Genomic DNA, 14,798 nt, shown 5'->3' with positions numbered 1-14,798 from the left:
GTCCGGAAAAAAAACAGTTTTCATTATTTCAGCTGTTTTGAAGGCTTTCCAATCGGATTATATGTATCGTGACGCTGGACTTATTTTGGACTCCATTCTCTCTAAAGAACTATTTTGCATTTCGAATCAACTTGAGGGGATTTTGATTCAAGCTTAAATATTATCCACGGTTTTTTTTGTATACTTTTTTTATATATCCAACATTTTTCCATTTCTTTTTTTTATTTGGCAATTTATAATTACAATAAATTGCGGTCTCACTTAATGCTTTATCTAGCAAATTCTATCATTGCTACAAATATAATTTGCTGATTTCTTTAGGTCCTCTGGTGAGAAGAATATCAAGAATAGCATTCTTTGAAACTCCGCGGAATATGGACTTTATAAATTGTTTTTGGAATATTCAGTCGAACAATAAATTTTGATTGTAAAGTTCAACTTACATATACATATATATATATATATATATATATATATATATATATATGCATGTATGTGTGTCTGTGAGTTTCGTATAAAAAATGAATACCAGTAGTGTTGATAAAAAGTTCCTGATTTATGGGGTTTTAAACTCTTGACAAACTGTTTTTTCTCACGCGCTGACAAGTTGTAGAAAATTATAATTGATGAACTATTATATACTTGTATGCTAAGATACAAGAATTAAAATAATGTACGCAAAGCATTACTAAGTTCAATATTTTGAAAATCCGTTCATACTTGTGTGCCCATTACATTTAACGAGGTATTTTACGAAACATATTTATAGCACTATTGAGCTATCTAATAGATAACTTCATGTTATTTATATATGTACTATGACAATGTTATTTTATATGTCATTACAATCGCAAAAAGTTAAATAAAATACAGAGATACATGTTTATATATAGAGACAAAATACATACGTATATCTTTTTACTCATATTTGCTGTTCTTTCCTAGTTGTTTATTCACTTAATCCTCAGTGTTTGTAAAATATTGCTCAATAAAAAGTAGAGCTATACTTTTGTTACATTATTATTGTCAAGCGTCATTATTTATGAAAAGAATTATTGGCTACATCTTTCATATGTTTTAATAGTCTTAACTGTTATTGTAGACTATTGCCTGACAACTGAAATATGAATACTCATATATAGAAAGAATTGTTGTATAAATAAAGCAAAGTATAAAACATACAAACACATTCTCCCCGTATGTATATATATATATATATATATATATATATATATATATATATATATATATATAGTCATCGACATAAAGTACTGTTTCGCTGTTTCACAGCTTATCAGTGCGGCTAGACAGGCAACTACCTCAAGCCAGGATTGAAACCCGACCGTCTGTACGACAGTCAAGGCTTCTAGTCATTATGCTATCGGCGGCTGCTGAGCAAGTCGTGAGTTTAACGATGTTTTGACATCGTCCGAAATAGCTATGTTCGATTTGTTTACACAAAGAGCATAATGGTAATTCGTATATCACTTCTCAATATGCTCAACTCAAGATGAGGAGCATTATAGTCATCCACATACACTACTGTTCTGCTGTTTCACATCTCATCAGTGCGGCTAAACAGGCAACTACCTCAAGCAAATATATATATATATATATATATATACATATATATATATATATATATATGTGTGTGTGTGTGTGTGTGTGTGGATAGTATTACCAGAAAGACTACACAGCGCATACCAGAAAATAATAAAAAAATTATATATTCAGAAATCTACACTCACTGTTTCGGATATGAATTGACCTTTAAAAATAGTATTTCCTCAAAATCAAGCGCTTCGATTTTATTATTTTTGCTATCATCTGATTTCTTGTTAAATTGGATCCACGAAAAGCTGTGTTTTGTTATAAATACAATTAAAGCGTCGATTATCTCGTTGTCTATTTACGAAACGCGTTTGTATGTTTGATGAACATTTATTTTTATCTGATTTATTCAAACCCTACGATTCCAGATACTAATCTTTTCACTATTGGCACTAGATTGAATCGCATGAATATTTAACCAATTGTATCAAATCCGATATTCGCCTGCAAAAAATTATATCCTGCACCTCAATGCTATTTATGCCTACTATTGTCTGTGTGTGTGTGTGTGTGTGTATATCTGTATGTGTGCATTTCAGTCTACACACTCGAGATTTGACATAAGGGGTATTGAGATTTGTGAAAATCTTTTTAATCGGTTTTCGACCAGAAATTTGGCGGCCAATTAGACAAAGTTACACGATGTGGCCTTGTAAAACTCTACCAAACTCCTCCGCCAATATTGGGTAGACAACTTGAGATTTTGGATTTACGTTTCTTGAACACGGATAAAACTTCTTAATTTGATTTCAGCCCAAAACAATAAATGTTAAGGGGTCAAAATTGAGGTAAAAGTTTTAAAAAATAACCTCTGTGATCTCTACAAAATTACTCAGCCCATTTTTTAGGGTAAACATGTGAAATTTTACAAAAAGTGTATTCAGTTTTATGGCATGCTTTCTAACTGGTTTTGGCTGAACAATTGGCTGCCGAGGAATCAAAGTAATAAAGATCTCTAGAAAACTATTAAACCAATTTTGGGTTTAAATATTTCAAATATTATATAAAGGGTATTCAGACATGCAGCAAGCGTTTTAATTAGTTATGGGGCGAACATTTTGCTGACAAGAAGTCAAAGTTGAAAGAGTTGACTTTTGTAGACTCAACCAAACACCTCCGCCAATTTTGGGTGTAAACACTTGATAATTTAGATGTAGATTACATGACATGAGTCAAACTTTTTAATATATATATATATATATATATATATATATATATATATATATATATATATATATATATAGTACCCGTCGTTGACTGGGTTCAAAAATAGCCTACAGAAAATGGACTCTGATTTATGAAAGTATGATAGGTTATGAAAAAGAAGGGTTCTAAAGAGATAGCTTCGAATTTGGGGGTATACAAAACAAAAGCAAAATATGATGAAAGTAAAAATAAAATTGATAAACCCCATAATTTATTATACCATACCTGTTTACACTGAAACACTTATCACAATATTCTGTGGATCTATATTAAAAAAACCTTCTTAAACTTTGTGACATATTTCCATTCTCTGGATGTCAGGTGCGAACGAACACGCCATAATTTTATTATACCATATTCATTCAAACTGAAACATAATTATCAAAGTATACTTACCCAGATAGATACGAAAGGTCTTTATTAAAGTTTGTGCCTATTTCCATTCCATGAAAGCCAGGCGCGAACGCAGACCCCACAATTTTATTATATTATCCCTATTTAAGTTAAAACATACTTATCAAAGTATTCTTATGTATATCTATATCAAAAACACTTGTACACGTTTTTTTTTTAATTTTTAATTTTTTTATTTCCATACTTTGCAGACCAGGTGCGAACGCAGACCCCACAATATTAATGAACTACCGTTCTGCAGGATCAAACATACCTATTCCTGTGTCTCGATACATCTTTTATAATTATATGTAATCAGTTTTTTTTAAATAGTCAACCATATAGGAGCCTATTCGTGACCACACACACACACACACACACACACATTCAGCTTTATATATATATATATATATATATATATATATATATATATATATATGCACATGAGTTAGGAACACTAAATAGGGCCCGAGCAAATTCTGTCTGAACAGCTAGTATATATATATATATATATATATATATATATATATATATATATATATATGATATTAAGATTTCATGTATCCAAATGAATTGCTATAAGAATATATGACGTTCTATTATCGATTTTCAGTATTTAATTCAAACGCGATGTGTGGTAAGTTATTGAAATCTATTCATGGCAATCAAGCTACACTACATAATAAATACTTGTTAAAGTTCAAAGCCACAAAAAGAGTGATTTGTCCTCGTTCAAACATTAATAAATACCTAAAATATTAAAAATATAAATATATTAGAAAATACAAATATTTCATATAGATTAATAGGAACGTACCTGTCTGGGTGAATGTATGTATCCATTTATCCGTATTGTCTTCTGGTTTTGTAGCTGTAAACCAACAAAAACAGACATGTATATTTCAATGTAATGTAAAATGTTAAAACGCTTGCACTGACATACATTAACTTTACAAGTAAAATAAAGAATATTTGTAATAAGGACATTCAAATTAATGGTATATTCAATATTGTAATCAGAGTAATATAATCTATGAAATAAGTTTAATTGTATTTGAATCTAAGCACATTTATTGCATTCGTATTCACTGTCAGCCAACTCGGAAAAATTACACACATTCCAAAGGCCTTTTTCAATAACACTAACATTTGTTTCATAATTATACGGTAGCGTCCAAAGCTATTTAAATAATTGTCATACTTCTTTTTCTATCCTTTGCAAATGATTCAAATTTTAGTATGTTATTATGGATGATAACGTCTACCAGTTGTCAAAATTTCAGCTTTTTGCTTTTAACAAATAGTAGGTTTTAAAATGTTGTCCCTTAGTTTTGGACGCTACTGTACATGTTTAGCATTACATTATACTAAAGCTTTTAAATGTCGTTATATAGACAATCCAAATAAAAGCACAATAAATTGTTTTTACAGAATAATTTCTGGCAAAACAGGTAAAATCATTATAAATTACATTCTGGGTCGGTTTTACTATTTACAGTCATGATCATATTTATTGGCACGGTCCAATAAAAATCATATTTTGTTAATAAAATCTCATAAAAATATCAGAATCGAAGGTTATTATGTAGTATCATATATATTTTGAACTGCTCTTTCCGATGCAACCATTGGATTTCAAAAAAATTGAATACTAAAGAAAGTACAAACGAAATTTCTAAATTACCGTGTTCAAAATTATTGGCACCGCTTATTATTTTCATCTATTACCAGTATAATTATTATTTTCATCTATTACCAGTATAATTATTATTTTCATCTATTACCAGTATAATTATTATTTTCATCTATTACCAGTATAATTATTATTTTCATCTATTACCAGTATAATTATTATTTTCATCTATTACCAGTATAATTATTATTTTCATCTATTACCAGTATAATTATTATTTTCATCTATTACCAGTATAATTATTATTTTCATCTATTACCAGTATAATTATTATTTTCATCTATTACCAGTATAATTATTATTTTCATCTATTACCAGTATAATTATTATTTTCATCTATTACCAGTATAATTATTATTTTCATCTATTACCAGTATAATTATTATTTTCATCTATTACCAGTATAATTATTATTTTCATCTATTACCAGTATAATTATTATTTTCATCTATTACCAGTATAATTATTATTTTCATCTATTACCAGTATAATTATTATTTTCATCTATTACCAGTATAATTATTATTTTCATCTATTACCAGTATAATTATTATTTTCATCTATTACCAGTATAATTATTATTTTCATCTATTACCAGTATAATTATTATTTTCATCTATTACCAGTATAATTATTATTTTTATCTATTACCAATATAATTATTATTTTCATCTATTACCAGTATAATTGCAATCAATTTCATGTTTGACATGGCTTCGTTACCTGTTTGTAGCCTAACTATGCTTATTTAATGTTAATTTAATTTTTTTTCAGATAATTTTTAGACAGCGTTTGATTTGAATTAATTTAATTCAAGGAATCCTAGTTATTTTTAAGACTAAGGAACACAGCGAAAGCGTGTGATAGCGTGTCATTACAAAGGGAAGAGCTAAGAAGCTAAACCTAGCAAAATCTACCGTTCGAGCAATTGAAAAGAAGTTCAAATCACAAGGTCACCTTATGAATTTGGAAGGACAACTGAGAAAAAGTCTGCTGTCCGCGAGAGCAGAGTGAAAAATAGTTCGACGTGTCAAACAAAACCCAAGAATCACTGCTGGGGAGATTGTAGAGGAAGAGAGAAGCTCGGGAGTGAACGTGTTTCAACACACAGTTGGTAGAGTTTTGAAGAGAGCTGGTTTGAAAGCATGTCGCCCGAGGAAGACTACCTTATTGAAACCTGTGCATCTGAAAGCAAGGCTAGAGTTCGCAAAGCGCCATATTGATAAAGATGCTGCCTTCTGGAAACATGTTATATGGTTCGATGAAAGGAAATTTGAGTTAATCGGCCAGTATAGTGTTTCTTCTGATTACAAGAAATCTGGTGAAACCTTCTTGCCTAAGAACACCATACCAACTGTGAAGCACTGCGGAGACAGTTTGATGTTTTGGGGATGCTTTTCTGCCACTGGACCAGGACGACTTGTTAAGGTCATAGGCATCATAAAAAAGAAGGATTATGTTAAAATCCTGAATGAAAACCTGAAGGACTCTGCTAGAGAACTGTCGCTAAGTCGACGTTTGCGCTTCGCGCAAGATAATGACCCAAAGCGTTCGGCTAATCTGATTAAGAAATGTCTTGAAGACAGCAATATCAATGTTTTAGAGTGGCCATCCCAGAGCCCCGACCTCAGTCCCATTGAAAATTTGTGGAGGATTTTCAAATTGAGGGAAATGGAGATGAAGCCTAACAATCTCGCTCAGTTAGAGGATTATTGTCTGGAGGAATGGGCTAAATTTACTGCTGAAGAATGCTACAAGTAAATGGAAAACTATAATAAACGACTACAGCAAGTAATTAAGGCTAAAGACGATCCAATCGATCATTAGAATTTCGGTGCCAATAAATTTGAACAAGACAATTTTGAAATATCATTTGTAATTTCTTTATTATTATTTTTTTTTTTTTTGGGAATCCGATTGTTGAGTTGGAAAGAGCAGTTCAAAATATATATTATACTTTGTGATTTCCTTTGATTTAACCCTATCCTGTAGGATTTTTCAGACAAAATGAAGTTTTTATTTGACCGTGCCTATAAATATGATCATGACTGTATATAAGATAGAACAATACATGACAAATGTACGAAACTGCATAACTGTCCTTGTCGATTCCTTATTCCTGTGATATTTAAGCACAACAAATTTAGATACGATGAATTAAGGCACGTCAAATCGCTTCTATTATTCTGTTGATACGGCATAATCACGTTGGCTACACCAGTTTCCGTCAGATCACCGAGGTTAAGCAACGATGAGCCTGTCCAGTACCAGATGGAGACCATTTAGGACTTTCAGGTGCTGTACATATTCTTCGCCTTATTTACAATCGTTTAACACTTCTCTTGCCAATGGATTCAAGCAATGTCGATTCAGGAATTGTGTGGTTGGAAGTTGCTTAACCCTAGCCACAATTACACTGGACGGAGGCATCGAAATTGCTTCTGCTGTTTTTATTTAGAGAAACTAATGCAAGTCTTTTCACACATGTGGGGAATTTTATTAAATACAATAATTGCAAATAAAAAAACACTATCAAATTCGAAAATGTTTCTTTTTGTGTTTTTTATATTAAGTGCTAGTTTTTATAGTAAATGTTTACAAAAATTACACTAAAATAATAAAAATATATATCAAAGTATTATTAAATAACTTAAATCTTATTCGATTATGCTAGGGCAACATCGGGCTGCATTGCTGAGAATCGGTTTTCTAAATTGACTATTATTAAAAAAAAGTAAAATTTTAGGTAATGAACATTAGTATTGTTTTGTAACTGTTTTGCAGAAAAAAGGTGTAGTGAGAGAATGTTATTGTAAAAAGAAATATTAAGTAAAATATTAAGAAACAATCAAGAAAGAAATGCGGCCTTGGAAGTTGATTGTTAAAATACTAAACAATTAATTTGGCCAGAAAACGTGACTGAAGGTCACGTGTTGAGTTTTTGTGTAGTGATATAAGCACAAAAAAGACATATACATGCAGAGTTGGGAGAAGAAAGACCTGGAGAGACGACTAGACGGACGAAAAGAGTTGAAGTGTTGAGGACAGGGCCTAAAATGGTCCTATCCTGGAGTGAAGCAGAGTCTAAGACAAGCGTGCAATATTCCAACAAGGAAACATAGTGAAAGAAAAGCTACCTGAAAATATAATTGAAGACTCCTACTACACTTTATAGTAATTCATTTTTTTCTTAAGATCATATGACTGAAAATTGCATGTTTCATCAATATACTACATACAATCCATAACAATTAAATAATTACTAAGTAATAAATTACTAGAATAGCCTTTTAAAAACACAATCTTAAAAGTAACCAACGTATCAGGAAACACAATTTTCATATATATAAAAAAAAACACATATAAAAAATATAGCGCCATTATTCTGAGAAATTATTTATAAATGAAATAATATTGAATTGCTTTCTTTCTTTTATTCAGATCATATATATATATATATATATATATATATATATATATATATATTATACAGTTTTTTTTTTTCTGAGACAGCGAACTTTAATTTAACTATTTTCTTTAATTGCAGATTTCGCAACTGTCACTTTTTAAAGTTTTATTTCGTCGGTCCATTCGTCGTGATGTTTCAGTAGGATGTAACACATGCCGCACAGCACGCGATGTGATCAATTTACCGAGAAAAACATTTTATGAACGAAATATTCGCGAAATAGGCTTGTCAACGGCCACCTTCGTTTGTGCGATTTACCCCCATTAGATTATTTTATTTGGAAATAGGTAAAACCCTATTTTCACGCTGACAGACTAGATAAAATAGGCAATTTAGATGAAAACACTTGACACTTTATTGCCAAAATACAGACTAATTTAATTTTAGTTTTGAAGATTGGACCACTTGATTACGCCATGTACGCGCGGGCCGAGGGGCCATATGTCCGAAATTTCTGTAATGTATTTTAATTTTACCTTCGTCGTCTCTACAAATACCCTTTACTATTTATTATTATTTATTTTTCAAAGTTGTTCGTAATTTCCATATGTTTTCATATAAACCCGCATTTACATCATTTCTGAGGAACGGAAATTACCAGAAACTAACGACACAGCTTCCTAAATTCGTATTTTCCGGGAATCCAATTCACACGCAGCACAAAACTACATGCGTCTAGATGTAATTTGCTGAACTATATTGGGAACTACAAGAAAATCAATATTCGAAGATTTTTCTTTTTTTCTTTCTGAATATCGATCCATCAAAATGCAATCACGATGCGATATCTTATTTCGTACAAGAACATTGACTTTCTGAGATTGAATCTTTAAACGCAGATAGTTCGATATGATTCATGTGCTTATAAAATATACAAATAGTGTAGAAATTATTGATGGGACGATTCCAATATTCTTCCCGCATTCGATTCCGATTTTTTAAATGTCTAAATTGGTTTTGTGGGATAGTTACCGCAAAAACTATGAAATATGTATATGTAATTTCCCAAAGGTGGAAATACATTTATGGAGATGATTTATAGGTTTTAGTTCCACTGACATTTTAAAATTAATACATATTTATCATTTCATCATTAATACGAGCCATGAAAAAATGAAGGCTTATCTAAAAACAAACAAATAAAAACAATAAAAAGACTCGTTTCTAGCATAGGAAAATAAACGCTATTTCTCCGATTACGGTACCCCAAAAAGAACTGATTGTTTTAATTCTGATTTAACACGCGTAGTAATTTACCAATCGCTAAAAATACATTTATTGAGTCATAGGTTACTTTAAATTGACCCGACACTCATACCAGCTAACCAAAATGTGCAATTGTTAAAGTTTATCGTTTTAATCATTAGAAACATATTTAGAATACAAAATGATCAGAAAATGTTGATATTGAATAATTTTATAGATTAAAAATAGAATAACGCCACGTATATTGTAACCCGCAACGGTGTGCTCCTATTGCACGATATCAAAGAGGCATTCATACCAGGTGAATATAACAGGGTTTCTCCAGAGGAGGATGTTTCATAGAAACGTGAATATAACAAGCGGTACCGAGTTGTGTAGATATCTCACTCAGCGGAGATGACGGCTTTCGATTTTTTGCAGTCCTCGGTATTCCCAAGTGGTCACCTATCTGATACTGAACAGGCTCAGGGTCTCCTAACCTAATAAGAAAAACATTAGCAACATCACTGTTTGTAGAAATCTCAAGTTAACGGCTTTGCAGAATCAATCATTTATCACTATATGGTTATCTTAAACAGTACCAATTATTAACCATTATATTGATATGTACCCCAGAGAAAAAGAAAGGAAGAGAGAGAGAGAGAGAGAGAGAGAGAGAGAGAGAGAGCTGGGGTAAAAGAGGAAGAGACTGAAAAAGAGAGAGAGAGGGGGGAGGTAAAGAGAGTAATTTATTCTTTATTCAGACGATAATCAGAAACGAAAAACATTAGCGTAAGAAAGAACAACTTATATTGAAAATTAAAAAATAAATAACGAATTGTTATTCGTTATATTTTTTTGGTAAAACAAAAGTTTTAATTATGAAAGCTATAATGTCTGATTCATATTATTTTATACATATATATATTTATATATATATATATTTACATATATATTTACACATAGGTATATCTATTAGATTTTCTCATACATACATATAAATATATATGTATATACACATATATATTTATATATATGTATATATGTATATGTATACATACATTAATATAATTATACAATTATATATGTATACACACACACACACACACATATATATATATATTTATATAATGGACGTGTGTAGTTGACATTGACGATAATGATTAAAAGAAAATAACTATATGAGTGTAACACAAATATGTGCATATTAAAGACACTAAATAGAATCGAAAGTAATGCTATAGGCGGTTTTCAGTCCTGCATCTGTTTCTTTAACAATGGAAGGAAGTATTGAATTTGGAATTGGACGTGATATTTAATATTTCTACAGCAACGAATACACACAGACTTAGTAAATTCAATGTGTTATTAAACGATTCATAAGGAAACAGTACACACACACACACACATATATATATATATATATTTATGTATATATATATATATATATATATATAGTTATGTATATATATATTGATGTATATATATATATTTATATATATTTATATATATATATATATATATATATATATATATATACACACCTATATATATAATTAGACATGTCAATACTTAAAAATCAGGAAAGGCAGTCACCTACTATCAGACGGTCTTATTAATACATCCGGGTCTTCTAACGCTGAACATTTGCTTAAAAACCCGGCATGTTCCACGAACTTTACAACTGACTCAATTACTATTCTGAGTGATGCTCATTCGACCTATCATCTGAAGATCTTTTTTTTTTTTTTTTTATTACATTTTCACCCCAAACAAGGCAAATTGCCACTTTGGTGTAGGGGGCTACTATCAGGGGCAACAACTACTGGGGTACTATGTAGGGATTTGGGCAGCAAGGTGTCGGTTCACGTTACACTTGAACTTCTGCACGTCAGTACTGTTGGGGAAGCAGGGACCTGGAATGGAATTCCAGAGTCTTGCGGTTCTGGGGAAGAAACTATTGGAGTAAAAAGATCTTTTACATCTAGGGACCTCTACAGTGTGGGGGTGGGATCTAGTAGCCTGTCGGGTTTGTCGAGGGTGCTCGCGTCGTGGGGGCACAAGTGATTGCAGTTCATCAGAGCATTCACCACTAAAATACTTGTAGAACAGGCAGAGGGATGCAACATTTCGTCGATGGGACAGAGGCTGAAGCTTAGATGCCAGTTCAGGGCCTATCAGATTTGCGACTCTCTTTTGAACCTTGTCAAGGAGCGAGAGACTAGTAGCAGATGCACCAGCCCAGATGTGGCAGCAATACTCCATACATGGGCGAATGGTGGCCTTATAGAGGTACAGAATACTTTCGGGTGTTAGTAGTTTTCTAGCACGGTAGAGAGAGCCTACCTTTCTTGCAGCGGCCCTGGCAATGCCTTCAATGTAATTGTTCCAACTCATGTTTCCTGTGAACGTTAGGCCAAGGAGTTTGAAAGATGGACTCTCAGATAAAGAGTCGTTGGCCATTGCTATTGGTGGTAGAGAGGGTTTCTTGTAATTATTGAATGAAACTAGTTTAGTCTTGGCAGCATTGAACGCGACCAACCACTTTTGTCCCCATTCCACTACAGATTGGAGGTCTTCCTCTAGTGTTTCTGCCATTTCTTTAGAAATGTGTTCATTCGTCTTCCTGTCGTGTCTGCCATAGAGTGTAGTGTCATCAGCATATATACCCATCTCAGAGGCAATGTTGTCGGGGAGGTCATTTATGAATATCAGGAACAATAGAGGTCCAAGGATAGAACCCTGGGGCACTCCCGCATTTATATCATATTGTTTAGATGTGCGACCGTCGAGGACTACCTGGATTTTTCTCTTATCTAAGAAGGATTTAATTATGTTAAGTATTCTACCAGTGATACCGTATGATCTGATTTTACTGAGGAGACCCTCATGCCATACCCTGTCAAAAGCCTTAGATATATCTAGAGCTACCGCTCTGCCTTCCCCCGCTTTGTCCAGTGATTGGTATATACGTTCAGAGATCACGGTGAGGATGTCTGCTGTGGAACGGGCTTGTCTAAATCCATATTGTTTGTCAGTCAGTAGTTTAGCATCTGTAAGATGATGGACTAGAGCATGGTTAATTATGGTCTCAAATATTTTGGCAAAAAGTGGGAGGAGGCTAATGGGGCGATAATTTGATGGGTCTGTCCTTTCGCCAGAATTCTTGAATACTGGTACAACAGAAGCAGTTTTCCAACAGCCCGGAAAGCAAGCTTCATTAAGACATTTGTTGTAGAGTTTGGAGAGAACTGGAGCTACTTCGGCTGAGCACTTTTTTAATAGCACAGCTGGGATAAGATCGGGTCCACATGCTTTTGAGGTGTCAAGGTTTTTTATGATAGCATGCACCTGAGCAGGGGTGGTTTTCAGATCGTCTAGTGTGGCGTCTGTCCGCATAGGAAAGTCAGGTAGGGGGTGGTTGGAAGGGTCCAGTGTGGAGTTTGAGGCAAACCGACTGGCAAGCATGTTAGCCTTGTCGGTTGCTGAGGAGACAACCTCGTGATTGTTGGTTAGTTAGATCTTGGAGACTATTCACTTTCCCTTGAAGAAGCCTTCTCTCTGCAAGCAGAGGGAATGTCAGGTTTCAACATTAGCAGTCTCTAGGTGATATCATACGTATCGTTATTTGTGACATATGGCGTATCCCGTTCTAATACACTATATCGCTATTTTTGACGTATCGTCTACCATTTTATTTTAAACGTATCGTCTTCCAATTTCACTCGATTTTATTAATAAAAAATAAAACCCTCGATCCAGATTACGAAAAGTAAAAGTGAAACGCATTAAATTTTTTTTCATTTCCCACTTTTAATCATGAACATAAAAACGGGTCCTCCTCACATGAAGGCAATAATGGAATTTTGTAGCCGCATAAGATTATATATATATATATATATATATATATATATATATATATATATATATATATATGTGTTTGTTTTTATACGTATTCCTATATATTTTTGTAAGTTCCAATTTTTATTTCGCGCATTCTATAAAATATGGACACAAAAATTTTATGATAATTTAGTATTCATACATACATTTATATAGAGAGAAATACAGAGAAGTAGGTATATACATATATATATATATATATATATATATATATATACCTACTTCTCTGTATCTCTCTCTCTCTATATATATATATATATATACATATATGTGTGTGTGTATGTGTGTGTGTGTGTGTGTGTGTGTGTGTGGTGACAAAATATAGCGATAGAGAGGGAAATATAACGAAAGAGAGAGGGAGGAGTAGACTGAGATAGATATTCACCTCCAAATTAATATGGCGCGTACTATAGTTCGTATATTCCGAGGCTTAGCATAATAGAACTATTTAAATGTAAAAGCAAGATCTATTTTTAGATGAAACTTTATAATATCATTTTATTTACTAACAGGCCCCCACCGAGGTTGCCCGATCTTAAACTACACATGCATATTATATTTTAATTAATGCAGAATTCTTATTTATTATAAACGCAAATGCCGTAGATATTAAAGAGAACGTTAAATCCCTTAAAAATTAAGTAAAGAAAACGGAAATAAACTGAGACATGTGCATGCGACGAATATGTTTATCTAAACAGTTCACTTGTAGGAAAAAAATCGAACTGAGATCCAAACCAAAATCTTAAGACAGCGAGTCAAGTACAATAACCATTAGTCCACCTTGACTGAACATTAAAATTGTGTTTTCAAACTTACTTATTCTTTAAATAAGTAATCTGTTATGTGAATGATTTACACATGCGCATTCGTGAAATAGTTTACAAACAGATAAAAATCTTATGACTCTCACGCACATACTAATTTTTAAGTTTTAACCCCTTAGCAGCCATTTCTTCCGGATGAAAACCAATTAAAACGTTTTACACGTGTCAGAATACATTATACACCAAATTAAGTTTGCAGATTAAACATTCGTTGAGTATATAGGTTGAGAAGTGTCCTTTTACACACTCACGTTCTCACTTTTATATATAGATACAAAATAATGTATAATAATGAAAATGAAATTACAAAATTAAATTGAACTTTTCCACTACTTGCTTGACCAGAATCGCTCATAGCCCTATAAACATAAGTTTCATGTAGGAAATGTTCTCATGGTCACTTTACTCCAATTATCGGTACGTGTGTCCCTCAAATTACATGTAGTTTTGCAATTACTCCTTGATTTTTCATACGTTATTAGTTTAATTATTTTGTTTTTCATTTTTGTTT

At 32.2% G+C, this 14,798-nt stretch overlaps 1 long non-coding RNA gene across 1 annotated transcript in view; it reads right to left on the bottom strand.

Annotated features, from left to right (window-relative positions):
* The window catches only part of LOC145292195 (uncharacterized), a 682,408-nt gene that overhangs the window by 222,244 nt on the left and 445,366 nt on the right, over nucleotides 1-14,798 (bottom strand). Inside the window, exon 3 of the long non-coding RNA XR_013869562.1 lies at nucleotides 4,028-4,081. This is a non-coding gene — a long non-coding RNA (uncharacterized LOC145292195). The remainder of the gene's footprint in view (nucleotides 1-4,027; nucleotides 4,082-14,798) is intronic.

Source organism: Euprymna scolopes, chromosome 13, assembly GCF_053919585.1.
Source record: "Euprymna scolopes isolate OS-2025 chromosome 13, ASM5391958v1, whole genome shotgun sequence".
Classification (NCBI taxonomy): Eukaryota; Metazoa; Mollusca; class Cephalopoda; order Sepiida; family Sepiolidae; genus Euprymna; species Euprymna scolopes.
Note: the sequence above shows the minus strand (reverse complement) of the source record. Positions and strands in the feature narration are given on the sequence as shown.